A 13,027-nucleotide genomic window follows, 5' to 3' on the forward strand; every position below is an offset into this window, starting at 1 on the left:
CCACATCTAATTATCACGTCTATACTAATGCTGCAGAAATCTGCTTTAAAGCACTATCTAAATCCATCGGGTGTACTGATTATAATATAGTAAAACTAAAGTTCTAAAGGCTGGGCCTAATATAGTGTATAAGAGGTCAAACAATACGTTTTGTAATGATTCCTATGTTGAACATCTGAAGAATATTTGTGAGCCTGTGGTCTGTAATTGGGAGCAACAAGATGCTGCATTTGACACATTTATGAAATTGATTATTCCTGTTACTAATAAGCATGCAGCCATGAAGAAATTGACTGTAAAACTGTTCCATCCCTGTGGATTGATGAGGAATTCAAAAACTGTATGGTTGAGGGGGATGAGGCAAAAGGAATGGCAAATAAGTCTGAACAAAAATAAGAAGAAACTGTATTTTGAAACAAATATAAATGATAGTAAAAAGCTTGGGAGCACCTTAAATAATTTTTTGGCCAAAAAGGCGAATTCGGCTCCATCATTAATTGAATCAGATGGCTCATTCATCACAAAACCCACTGATATTGCCAACTACTTTAATGACTTTTTATTGTCAAGATTAGCAAACTTAAGCATTACTTGCCACCAACAAATTCTGAACCTTAACATCCATGCATAACTGACCTAATTATTCTGTAGAGTGTGGTAGAGGTGAAACAATTATTGTTGTCTATCAACAATGACAAGCCACCTGGGTCTGACAACTTGGATGGAAAATTACTGAGGATAATAGCGGACGATATTGCTACTACTATTTGCCTCTCTTCAATCTAAGTCTTCAGGAAAGTGTGCCCTCAGGCCTGGAGGGAAGTAAAAGTCATTCCACTCCCCAAGAATAGCAAAGCAACCTATTACTGGCTCAAACAGCTGACCAATCAGCCTGTTACCAACCATTTGTAAACCTTTGGAAAAAATTGTGGCTTACAAATATTGTGGGAGCCGTTTTGTTAGACTTCAATGCAGCTTTTGACATTATCGATCATAATCTGCTGCTGGAAAAATGTGTGTGTTATGGCTTTACATCCATCCCCTACTATATTGTGGATCGAGAGTTACGTATATAACAGAACACAGTGGGTGTTCTTTAAAGAAGCCTTTCCAACATAATCCAGGTAGAGTCAGGCATTCCCCAGGGCAGCTGTTTAGGCCCCTTACTTTTTTCAATCTTTACTAATGACCTGCCACTGGCTCTGAGTAAAGCCTGTGTGTCTATGTTTGCTGAAGACTCAACACTATACACGTCAGGTACCACAGCAAGTGAAATCCCAGCAACACTTAACAAAGAGCTGCAGTCAGTTTAAGAATGGGTGGCAATAAATAATTTTGTCCTAAATATATCAAAAACTAAAAGTGGTGCATTTGGGATATTTGCTAAACACTTAACCCTAAATCTCAATTCAATCTTGTAATGAATAATGTGGAAATTGAGCAAGTTGAGGAGAGTAAACTGCTTGGAGTGATACTGGATCGTAAACTGTCATGGTCAAAACATATTGATGCAGCAGTAGTACATCACGGGGGCCAAGCTTCCTGCCATCCAGGACCTCTATACCAGTTGGTGTCAGAGGAAGGCCCTAAAAATGGTCAAAGACTGCAGCCACCCTGGTCATAGACTGTTCTCACTGCTATCACACAGCAAGTGGTACCGGAGCTCCAAGCCTAGGTACAAAAGGCTCTGTCATGACGTGACTATCATTAATCTGATGACTATCATTATTTTAACTATGTTAAATTGAAAATAAGAATTTGTTCTTAACTGACTTGCCTAGTTAAATTAAGGTAAAATTAATCATTAAATGAATCATGTAACAATTAACTCACTAGGAATTTGGGGCACCACGGGAAGTTGTTTAACGAGTTACTGTCTCCTGACTTAAATTGCAGGGGACGTGAACTACACAAAAACCTCCACAGGACCATGACAGAACGTCCTTACAACTTTAGGTGACCATTTTGAGATGTTTCGGAGACGTCCTAATGATTCATTTCAGTTTGCAGGGTTATATCTATAAAAAATATTGCATATCAGTTGAAATTTTAGTAGTAGTTTCCTAAAACAATTTAGCATGCAAAAGCACACGCACTCACAAACCCACTTTCTCTCCCTCTCGTTCCGTAATTCTTACAGACAGACAGACTCACTAACTGACTGATTCACTGACAGAATGACTCACTGACTTGTTGATTCACTTACTGACTGGAATTGTGGCTGTGTATTGGCGTGTCAAGTGTGTCATTTGAAAGTCTTGACATTACTGCTACAGTCAGGTTTAGAGCTAGGATTCAGGAATTTGGTTTTGTGTGTTGTCTGCAATTATTGAAGCAGGACACTTGATATGCACGAAAAAAAGAGAGAGTGAATATGACATTAATGGTTAAAGTTATTACACTATTCATGAACAAAAAAATACCCACTTCATAATGTAATAGTGAACACGTAATGAAACAATTATTACATTATGTGCAAAATGTTATTACGTTATGCGTTCAGCATGTGTTACATTATTGGCAATTTATTACATTATCAGCATTTCTTACATTATAAAATCACACGTTATTACATTATTAGCAGCTATTACATTACTGCCATTTTATTACATTTTCAGTTGATACACACCTGCCCCATCCCCCCAACAGAGACAGAACTCCAGATTATACCCCTCATCAGCGCCTTCTCAAACACAAACTCCTTCACACAAAACTCAAAGATACATTCACCCACACACAACATACACTGCATATACAAAACATTAAGAATACCTGCTCATTCTATGACAAAGACTGACCAGAGGAATCCAGGTGAAACTATGATCCCTTGTTTATGTAACTTGTTGAATCCATTTCACTCAGTGTAGATGAAGTGTAGGAGACAGGTTAAATAAGGATTTTTAAGCCTTGAGACAATTGAGACATGGTTTGTGTATGTGTGCCATTCAGAGGGTGACAAAATATTTAAGCGCCTTTGAACAGGGTATGACAGTAGGTGGCAAGTGCACCGGTTTGTGTCAATAACTGCAATATTTCTGGCTTTTTCACAGTCAACAGTTTCCTGTGTGGATCATAACTTGACACAGCTATGGTAAGTATTGGAGACAACATGGGCCAGCATCCCTGTGGAAAACTTTCGACACCTTGTAGAGTCTATGGCCTGACATATTGAGGCTGTTCAGAGGGCAAAAGGCAGGGGTGCTACTCAATATTAGGAAAGTGAACCTTATGTTTGGGATACTCAGTGTACATTCCCCCACTCCAGGACTTCAGACCTGTATCAGCCTACCCCAGAAACCCCAATCTGAAGAACCCAAATTTTCCTACACTCCCAGTCAAACACTTTCAAACCCACCCCACATCACAGATCTGGAGATGATAGCCTTCTGTGCCTTATCCCAGAGAAGAGCGGCTGAATACAGGTGTATTGCCCAAACTTGGTTTGAATGGTAGGGAATAGTATACAGCCTTGACCTGTAAGGGTTGGTGGGGGCCAAATTAGGAGAGCCAGAGGGGATAGCAACATGAGGAGGATGTTCAGATTTAATTTTTCTTTTTCGCCCTGTCTTGTTTTATCTTTTATTTTCATTAAATGTTCTTATATTAACACTTATTTTTACATCCACCTCTTAATGCCTAAATCCCTTTATCCCTTGATATGATTTTCCATCATTTACTATATTATTTGCTTATTCAAAGATGTATCTATTAATTTATTGATCCAGCTTGCATGCTTTATTATTATTATTATTGTTGTTATTATATTTTCTACTTGTTTACCATCAGCACTTTATCAACACTTGTCTTCCTCTCATTGCTGTCTTCCTCTCATTGAACCATCGCATGTGACCCCTCTGAGCTCTCAACCTCCATTGATCCCTCAGGCAAATAACCGCTCAATGTTCTCCCACCCTGTCCAGACCGGACGGACTTGCAATATGCAGACAGAGCAGGAAGTTAAACCTTATGGGGATCGGCAAAATGTCCCCTCTTGTCTTAATTTTCCTTGTTTTGATATCATTGTGAGTACTTCAGGGACCAGATTCAAAAAACATATCTTACACAAAAACTTTAAAAGCTTCTCAAGAAAATAAAAAAGCAATACTGAAACATTCATATGAAGTTTGTGAGTCAATTAAACATGTTTACTGCTTTCATTAGCGTATTTTCTCACTTCCACTAGTTTAAGACAAGGGTTTAGCTATCTTTGAATTAAGAAAACCTTTTTTTAAGAATCTAATTTATTCTTAACTATTTTCTTAAGAAAAAACAGGAAAAAATGTAAGAACATTTTCAATAACTTTTTTACAAGAATAGCAACTTTTCGTAAGTTACTTATCAATTTTAAAGTTATGGAAAAAATTGTGCTTCAGAAGAAATGTGTTCTTAAGAAGGTTTTGTGAATCCAGCCCCTGGTCCCCACAAGAATAGTAAAAAAAAACACACACACATGAACACACACACCTTATCGGTACCCTTCACCACAAATATGCTATTAGCCATTTCCAGGTTTGACCTCAGATACAGTCCAGATAATGTATCTGAGTTTTAACAACTCCAACCACCTGGTTCCTAACCTTGAATCTCTCTTATGGTGGAATCACTGGTTGACTTACAAACTGACCCTAGACCTGTAGTCAATGACCTTTGTTCTCAAAAGTAAACTCAATGACATTCAGAGTTGGGTACAATTCCATTTCAATTAATTTAATCGAGGAGAAAAACTGGGCTCTAGTTATAGACTCTCACCTGGTCAAGAAAAACTCCTGGCCCTTCTAATGTTAACTGAAATTATTTTTGTTTACAATTCAAATCAAATCAAATAAAATCAAAATTTTATTTGTCACATACACATGGTTAGCAGATGTTAATGCGAGTGTAGCGAAATGCTTGTGCTTCTAGTTCCGACAATGCAGTAATAACGAGCAAGTAATCTAACTAACAATTCCAAAAAAACTACTGTCTTATACACAGTGTAAGGGGATAAAGAATATGTACATAAGGATATATGAATGAGTGATGGTACAGAGCAGCATAGGCAAGATACAGTAGATGATATCGAGTACAGTATATACATATGAGATAAGTATGTAAACCAAGTGGCATAGTTAAAGTGGCTAGTGATACATGTATTACATAAGGATGCAGTCGATGATATAGAGTACAGTATCAACGTATGCATATGAGATGAACAATGTAGGGTAAGTAACATTATATAAGGTAGCATTGTTTAAAGTGGCTAGTGATATATTTACATCATTTCCCATCAATTCCCATGATTAAAGTGGCTGGAGTAGAGTCAGTGTCATTGACAGTGTGTTGGCAGTAGCCACTCAATGTTAGTGGTGGCTGTTTAACAGTCTGATGGCCTTGAGATAGAAGCTGTTTTTCAGTCTCTCGGTCCCAGCTTTGATGCACCTGTACTGACCTCGCCTTCTGGATGACAGCGGGGTGAACAGGCAGTGGCTCGGGTGGTTGATGTCCTTGATGATCTTTATGGCCTTCCTGTAGCATCGGGTGGTGTAGGTGTCCTGGAGGGCAGGTAGTTTGCCCCGGTGATGCGTTGTGCAGACCTCACTACCCTCTGGAGAGCCTTACGGTTGAGGGCGGTGCAGTTGCCATACCAGGCGGTGATACAGCCCGCCAGGATGCTCTCGATTGTGCATCTGTAGAAGTTTGTGAGTGCTTTTGGTGACAAGCCGAATTTCTTCAGCCTCCTGAGGTTGAAGAGGCGCTGCTGCGCCTTCCTCACGATGCTGTCTGTGTGAGTGGACCAATTCAGTTTGTCTGTGATGTGTATGCCGAGGAACTTAAAACTTGCTACCCTCTCCACTACTGTTCCATCGATGTGGATGGGGGGGTGTTCCCTCTGCTGTTTCCTGAAGTCCACAATCATCTCCTTAGTTTTGTTGACGTTGAGTGTGAGGTTATTTTCCTGACATCACACTCCGAGGGCCCTCACCTCCTCCCTGTAGGCCGTCTCGTCGTTGTTGGTAATCAAGCCTACCACTGTTGTGTCGTCCGCAAACTTGATGATTGAGTTGGAGGCGTGCATGGCCACGCAGTCGTGGGTGAACAGGGAGTACAGGAGAGGGCTCAGAACGCACCCTTGTGGGGCCCCAGTGTTGAGGATCAGCGGGGAGGAGATGTTGTTGCCTACCCTCACCACCTGGGGGCGGCCCGTCAGGAAGTCCAGTACCCAGTTGCACAGGGCGGGGTCGAGACCCAGGGTCTCGAGCTTGATGACGAGCTTGGAGGGTACTATGGTGTTGAATGCCGAGCTGTAGTCGATGAACAGCATTCTCACATAGGTATTCCTCTTGTCCAGATGGGTTAGGGCAGTGTGCAGTGTGGTTGAGATTGCATCGTCTGTGGACCTATTTGGGCGGTAAGCAAATTGGAGTGGGTCAAGGGTGTCAGGTAGGGTGGAGGTGATATGGTCCTTGACTAGTCTCTCAAAGCACTTCATGATGACGGATGTGAGTGCTACGGGCGGTAGTCGTTTAGCTCAGTTACCTTAGCTTTCTTGGGAACAGGAACAATGGTGGCCCTCTTGAAGCATGTGGGAACAGCAGACTGGTATAGGGATTGATTGAATATGTCCGTAAACACACCGGCCAGCTGGTCTGCGCATGCTCTGAGGGCGCGGCTGGGGATGCCGTCTGGGCCTGCAGCCTTGCGAGGGTTAACACGTTTAAATGTCTTACTCACTTCGGCTGCAGTGAAGGAGAGACCGCATGTTTCCGATGCAGGCCGTGTCAGTGGCACTGTATTGTCCTCAAAGCGGGCAAAAAGTTATTTAGTCTGCCTGGGAGCAAGACATCCTGGTCCGTGACTGGGCTGGGTTTCTTCCTGTAGTCCGTGATTGACTGTAGACCCTGCCACATGCCTCTTGTGTCTGAGCCGTTGAATTGAGATTCTACTTTGTCTCTGTACTGGCGCTTAGCTTGTTTGATAGCCTTGCGGAGGGAATAGCTGCACTGTTTGTATTCAGTCATGTTACCAGACACCTTGCCCTGATTAAAAGCAGTGGTTCGTGCCTTCAGTTTCACACGAATGCTGCCATCAATCCACGGTTTCTGGTTAGGGAATGTTTTAATCGTTGCTATGGGAATGACATCTTCAACGCACGTTCTAATGAACTTGCACACCGAATCAGCGTATTCGTCAATGTTGTTGTCTGACGCAATACGAAACATCTCCCAGTCCACGTGATGGAAGCAGTCTTGGAGTGTGGAGTCAGCTTGGTCGGACCAGCGTTGGACAGACCTCAGCGTGGGAGCTTCTTGTTTTAGTTTCTGTCTGTAGGCAGGGATCAACAAAATGGAGTCGTGGTCAGCTTTTCCGAAAGGGGGCGGGGCAGGGCCTTATATGCGTCGCGGAAGTTAGAGTAACAATGATCCAGGGTCTTTCCACCCCTGGTTGCGCAATCGATATGCTGATAAAATTTAGGGAGTCTTGTTTTCAGATTAGCCTTGTTAAAACCCCAGCTACAATGAATGCAGCCTCCGGATAAATCGTTTCCAGTTTGCAGAGAGTTAAATAAAGTTCGTTCAGAGCCATCGATGTGTCTGCTTGGGGGGGGATATATACGGCTGTGATTATAATCGAAGAGAATTCTCTTGGTAGATAATGCGGTCTACATTTGATTGTGAGGAATTCTAAATCAGGTGAACAGAAGGATTTGAGTTCCTGTATGTTTCTTTCATCACACCATGTCACGTTGGCCATAAGGCATACGCCCCCGCCCGTCTTCTTACCAGAAAGATGTTTGTTTCTGTCGGCGCGATGCGTGGAGAAACCCGCTGGCTGCACCGCTTCGGATTGCGTCTCTCCAGTTAGCCATGTTTCCGTGAAGCAGAGAACGTTACAGTCTCTGATGTCCCTCTGGAATGCTACCCTTGCTCGGATTTCATCAACCTTGTTGTCAAGAGACTGGACATTGGCAAGAAGAATGCTAGGGAGTGGTGCACGATGTGCCCGTCTCCGGAGTCTGACCAGAAGACCGCTTCGTTTCCCTCTTTTTCTGAGTCGTTTTTTTGGGTCGCTGCATGTGATCCACTCCGTTACACTGGTTGTAAGGCAGAACACAGGATCTGCATCACGAAAAACATATTCTTGGTCGTACTGATGGTGAGTTGACACTGATCTTATATTCAGTAGTTCTTCTCGGCTGTATGTAATGAAACCTAAGATGACCTGGGGTACTAGTGTAAGAAATAACACGTAAAAAAACAAAAACTGCATAGTTTCCTAGGAACGCGAAGCGAGGCGGCCATCTCTGTCGGCGCCGGAAGTACAATTGACTGAATATAATTGTTTTTACAGTGCCTTTGGAAAGTATTCAGATCCCTTGACTTTTTCCACATTTGTTACATCACAGCCTTATTCTAACATGGATCAAATATTTTTTCCTCCTCATCAATCTACACACAATACCCCATAATGACAAAGTGAAAACAGGTTTCGAGAAATATTTACAAAGGTATTAAAAATAAAAACTGAAATACTTTATTTACATATTTACTCAGAACCTTCGCTATGAGACTCAAAATTGAGCTCAGGTGCATCTTGTTTCTATTGACCATCCTTGAGATGTTTATACAACTTGATTGGAGTCTACCTGTGGTCAATTCAATTGATTGGACATGATTGGAAAGGCACACACCTGTCTATATAAGGTCCCACAGTACATGTCAGAGCAAAAACCAAGCCACGAGGTCGAAAGAATAGTCTGTAGAGCTCTGAGACAGGATTGTGTCGAGGCACAGATCTGGGGAAGGGTACCAAAACATGTCTGCCGCATTTAAGGTCCCCAAGAACACAGTGACCTCCATCATTCTAAAATGGAAGAAGTTTGGAATCACCAAGGCTCTTCCTAGAGCTGGCCACCCAGCCAAACTGAGCAATCGGGGAGAAGCGCCTTGGTCAGGGAGGTGACCAAGAACCTGATGGTCACTCTGACAGAGCTCTAAAGTTCCTCTGTGGAGATGGGAGAAACTTTCAGAAGGACAACCATCTCTGCAGCACTCCATCAAATAGGCCTTTGTGGTAGAGTGTCCAGACGGAAGCCACTCCTCAATAAAAGGCACATGACAGCCCGCTTGGAGTTTGCCAAAAGGCACCTTAAGACTCTCAGACCATGAGAAACAATATTCTCTTTGGCCTGAATGCCAACCATCATGTCTGAAGGAAACCTGGCACCATCCCTACAATAAAGCACTGTGATGGCAGCATCATGCTGTGGGGATGTTTTTCAGCGGCAGGGCCTGGGACACAAACATTGACAACACAAACATTGGCACAGACACGTGCGCGCACACACACACACACACACACACACACACACACACACACACACACACACACACACACACACACACACACACACACACACACACACACACACACACACACACACACACACATAATAAATACAGCAAAATAAATACAATACTGGAGGACTAATCAGGATCGAGGCAAAGATGAATGGAGCAAATCCTTGATGAAAACCTACTCCAGATCTCTCAGGACCTCAGACTGGGGTGAAGGTTCACCTTCCAACAAGACAACGACCCAAAGCACACAGCCAAGACAAAGCAGGAGTGGCTTCGGGACAAGTCTCTGAATGTTCTTGAGTGGCCCAGCCAAAGCCCGGACTTGAACCCGATCAAAAATTTTCTGAGAGACCTGAAAATAGCTGTGCAGCAACGCTCCCCATCCAACCTGACAGAGCCTGAGAGGATTTGCAGAGAAGAATGGGAGAAACTCCCCAAATACAGGTGTGCCACGCTTGTAGCGTCATACCCAAGTAGACTCAATGCTGTAATTGCTGCCAAAGGTCAAAGGTGCTTCAACAAAGTACTGAGTAAAGGGTCTGAATACTTATGCAAATGTGATATTTCAGTTTCTTTTTTTTAATACATTTGCAAAAATGTGTATATTTATTTTTTTGCTTTGTCATTCTGGGTTTATTGTGTATAGATTGATGAGGAAAAAGGCAAAGTATAGTGTCATACTGTAAACTCTTTTGAAGCATGCTAACCCTCATTGAACTCATTCTACAAATATTTACTTAACTGCCATTGAAAGCACCTTGCCCTTACAATGCAACACTGGCAGCCATTTCACCATAAAAAACATGTTTATATATTTGACTATAAACTTTATAACATGAAACACTGCAATAACCCTGGTCTTGGGTCGATGTACAGTATAATGTCATAACAGATTGTAAAACTGAAGTGCTGTTGTAGTAACAGTATTGCTGTATTGGGTTTACATACTCTGTGTGTTGTTTGAGCATGTTTATTCTGTATTCAGCTTTGATTTGACTAGGCGTGGGCTCTGCTATGAAAGCTGAAATTCCTTCTTATCAAAGTCATAGAAATGTACCAGGTAGTGAGAGAGGCAGGTAATATATACCCCCCCCCGTCTAGAGAAAACCATTCAATGTATTCCTGAGTGTGAGATTAAAACACACACACACACACCAATGCTCATAAGCACCGCATACACACACCCACAGACATGCAGGCAACAGTCCAAAACACAGACCAAGGGGCACGCCTGAACACAATAAGATCTGCCAAATGTTGGAGCGGCATAAATGCTCGGTTAGAGAGGGATGTCTCCAATTAGGCCTTTATTTACATTGTGCCGCTTGATAGCACTGGGACTGACAAACATGCAGGCATGCACACACGCACACATACAAGAGGGAGAAAATGTGATATTGCCACTTTCCTCCTTCGTACATGGCTCTGTTTTAGCTGTTAATGACACACCACTTCTCCCTCACAGCAAGAAGTTCTGCCGCACAACCATAAACACACTGTCATACATCCTGCACTTAGCACTGGATCTGTCATTTAACTATAGAGCACCCCACAATTATGAATGAACATGTCACCACTCAATTGGTTAGCCAGAAGTTGTGAATGAAACATTACTTGGTACACGCCAGTATTAATCCCTATGTTAGGTCTATGTGAGTCCTACTGATATAGTGTCTTCGGAAAGAATTTGTTAAGTTACAGCCTTATTCTAAAATGTATTAACTTATTTTTTCCCCTCATCAATCTATACACAATAACCCATAATGACAAAGCAAAAACAGGTTTTAATCAATTTTAGCACGTTTAAAAAAACTTAAACAACAGAAATATCACATTTACATAATCACATTTACATGACTGTTCAGACCCTTTACCCAGTACAGCTTTGGCAGGAACTACAGCCTTGAGTCTTCTTGGGTATGATGCTACCGTCACACCCTGACCTTAGAGAGCCTTTTTATTTCTCTATTTGGTTAGGTCAGGGTGTGATATGGGTGGGCATTCTAGTTTTTCTATATCTTTGTTGGCCGGGTATGGTTCCCGATCAGAGTCTATCGTTGTCTCTGATTGGGGATCATACTTAGGCAGCCTTTTTTCCCACCTTAGTTTGTGTTATCTTGATTTTGTATAGTTGTTACTTTACGTTCGTTTTGTATTTTGTTGTTTTTCGGTGTTCATTTCAATAAAAGTAAGATGTTCGCCTACAACGCTGCACCTTGGTCCAATCCTTCAAACAACGAACGTAACAGCTACAAGCTTGGCAGACCTGTATTTGGAGAGTTTTCCCCATTCTTCACTGCAGATCCTCTCAAGCTCTGTCAGGTTGGATGGGTAGTGTTGCTGCACAGCTATTTTCAGGTCTCTCCAGAGATGTTCAATCGGGTTCAATTCCGGGCTCTGACTGGGCCATTCAAGGACATTCAGAGACCTGTCCCGAAGCTACTCCTGCATTGACTTGGCTGTGTGCTAAGGGTTGTTGTCCTGTTGGAAGGTGAACCATCGCCCCAGTCTTAGGTCCTGAGTGCTCTGGAGTAAGTTTAAATCAAGGATCTCTCTGTACTTTGCTCCATTCATCTTTGCCTCGATCCTGACGAGTCTTCCAGTCCGTGCCGCTGAAAAATGATTCTACCACCACTGTGCTTCACCATAGGCATGGTACCAGGTTTCCTCCAGACGTGACGTTTGGCATTCAGGCCAAAGACTTCAATCTTGGTTTCATCAGACCAGAGAATCTTGTTTCTCATGGTCTGAGAGCCCTTTAGGTACCTTTTTGGCAAACTCCAAGTGGCTGTCATGTGCCAATTACTGAGGAGTGGCTTCCGTCTGGCCACTCTACCATGGGCTTGGTTGGAGTGCGACAGAGATGGTTGTCCTTCTGGAAGGTTCTCCCACCTCCACAGAGGAACTCTAGAGCTCTGTCAGAGTGACCATCAGCTTTTTGGTCACCTCCAAGACCAAGGCCCTTCTCCCCTGATTGTTCAGTTTGGTTGGGCGGCCAGCTCTTGGATGAGTCTTGGTAGTTCCTGTCACGGATCCCTCCGGAACTGTGTCATTACGGACACCTGGTCCCTTTTCCCATTGATTAGTAATTGTATAAGTGTGCCGTTTGGTCACCATTGTCCTGTCGATTATTGTTACAATGTCCATTGGTCGTGTGAGGACCTGTGCGGTATTGTTTTGGCTTTCGTGCCGCTTGTATTGTGCAGATGATTACGTGTTTCGTACCGTGTGGGATCATTGTGCATTGTGTATGTTCCGGGTCTCGCACCGGTGTATTTATTCGAGGTACTCCTCGCTCTTCTGTTTGGGATTCAACCCTGTGTTTTGTATATGTATTTGTTTGGTCTTCGTCCCCGTGCCTTTCCATGACACGCTGTGTTTTGGGTCAATAATAACCCTTATTATGGATTCCTGTGCCTGTCTCCCGATCCCTTTATACCAACGTGACAGTTCCAAACTTATTTCATTTAAGAATGATACAGGGCACTGTGTTCTTGGGGACCTTCAATGCTGTTTTGTTACCCTTCCCCAGATCTGTGCTCATCCATATATTTATATATTCTTAATTTCATTGCTTTACTTAGTATTGTGTGTATTGTTGTGAAATTGTTAGATATTACTTGCAAGATATTACTGCACTGTTGAAGCTAGAAACAAAAGCATTTTGCTCCACCCACAATAACATCTGC

This window comes from Oncorhynchus tshawytscha, linkage group LG18, assembly GCF_018296145.1.
Source record: "Oncorhynchus tshawytscha isolate Ot180627B linkage group LG18, Otsh_v2.0, whole genome shotgun sequence".
Taxonomy (NCBI): Eukaryota; Metazoa; Chordata; class Actinopteri; order Salmoniformes; family Salmonidae; genus Oncorhynchus; species Oncorhynchus tshawytscha.